This window comes from Camelina sativa, chromosome 11 (genome assembly GCF_030686135.1).
Source record: "Camelina sativa cultivar CO46 ecotype springtype chromosome 11, ASM3068613v1".
Classification (NCBI taxonomy): domain Eukaryota; kingdom Viridiplantae; phylum Streptophyta; class Magnoliopsida; order Brassicales; family Brassicaceae; genus Camelina; species Camelina sativa.
In genome coordinates, this window is record NC_141890.1 from 25,219,814 (window position 1) to 25,220,704 (window position 891).

At 46.7% G+C, this 891-nt stretch overlaps 1 non-coding gene across 1 annotated transcript; it reads left to right on the forward strand.

Moving 5' to 3' along the window:
• Positions 1 to 422: 422 nt before the first annotated feature.
• LOC147934364 (small nucleolar RNA R71) lies at positions 423 to 529 on the forward strand. The gene has a single exon (XR_015573358.1). It is a non-coding gene; the product is annotated as a small nucleolar RNA R71 (small nucleolar RNA).
• Positions 530 to 891: the final 362 nt, after the last annotated feature.

The window sequence follows — 891 nt, forward strand, 5'->3', positions numbered from 1 at the left end:
TTGCTATTGTTGTTGAGGCGGATACACCTTATCTTGTGGATTGGCAACATTGTAACCTTTGTTGTACCCACCCTGATTCTGGACATAGCTGATCTCCTCAGTCTGCTCACCCTCCCCATCTGGAACTTAGAAAGGATCATCCTCATATACAAAGTGGATGCTGGCTTAGCAAGATACGGTCAAGTTTCTCATTGACATTCTTGAGGTCCTTCTTGTACTTCTCCTCAGACCCAGCGTTGCCTCTAACTGTGCGGTCATAGTCTTCATTGTAGTTGCCGTAAGACTGGACAAGATTCTCAACCAGTTGCTAACCTTCATCTACGTCCTTGTTCAGGAAGTTACCGTTAGAAGTAGTGTCAAGCAGCATGCGTATTTTTGGAAGTACACCACGGTAGAGAGTGCTTAACAGTGACTTGTTGCTGAAACCATGGTGTGGACACTGGCTGTGGTAACCCTTGAATCGGTCCCATGCTTCACAGAATGATTCTGAGCTCTTCTAAGTAAAGCTAGAAATGTCATTCCTGAGACGTGTTGTTCTGGAGTTGGAGAAGAACTTGGCCAAGAATGCTTTCTTGCAACTATCCCAAGTGGTGATAGATCCCTTGGAAAGGTTTTTCTCCCATTGATGAGCTTTGTCTCCCAGGGAGAATGGGAAGAGGCGCAACTTGTAGCCATCCTCGCTCACGCCGTTGATCTTGATGAGACTGCACAGACGGTCGAACTTGTCCAAATGGTCTAGTGGATCCTCCATAGGCAACCCCTGAAACTTGTTTCCTTGGATCATGGAGATCAGACTGCCTTTGATTTCGAAGTTGTTGTTCTGTATGGAGGGAGGGACGATTCCAGCACGCTGAGTATGAGTGTTCGGTGCATCCCCAACACCAATGTTTC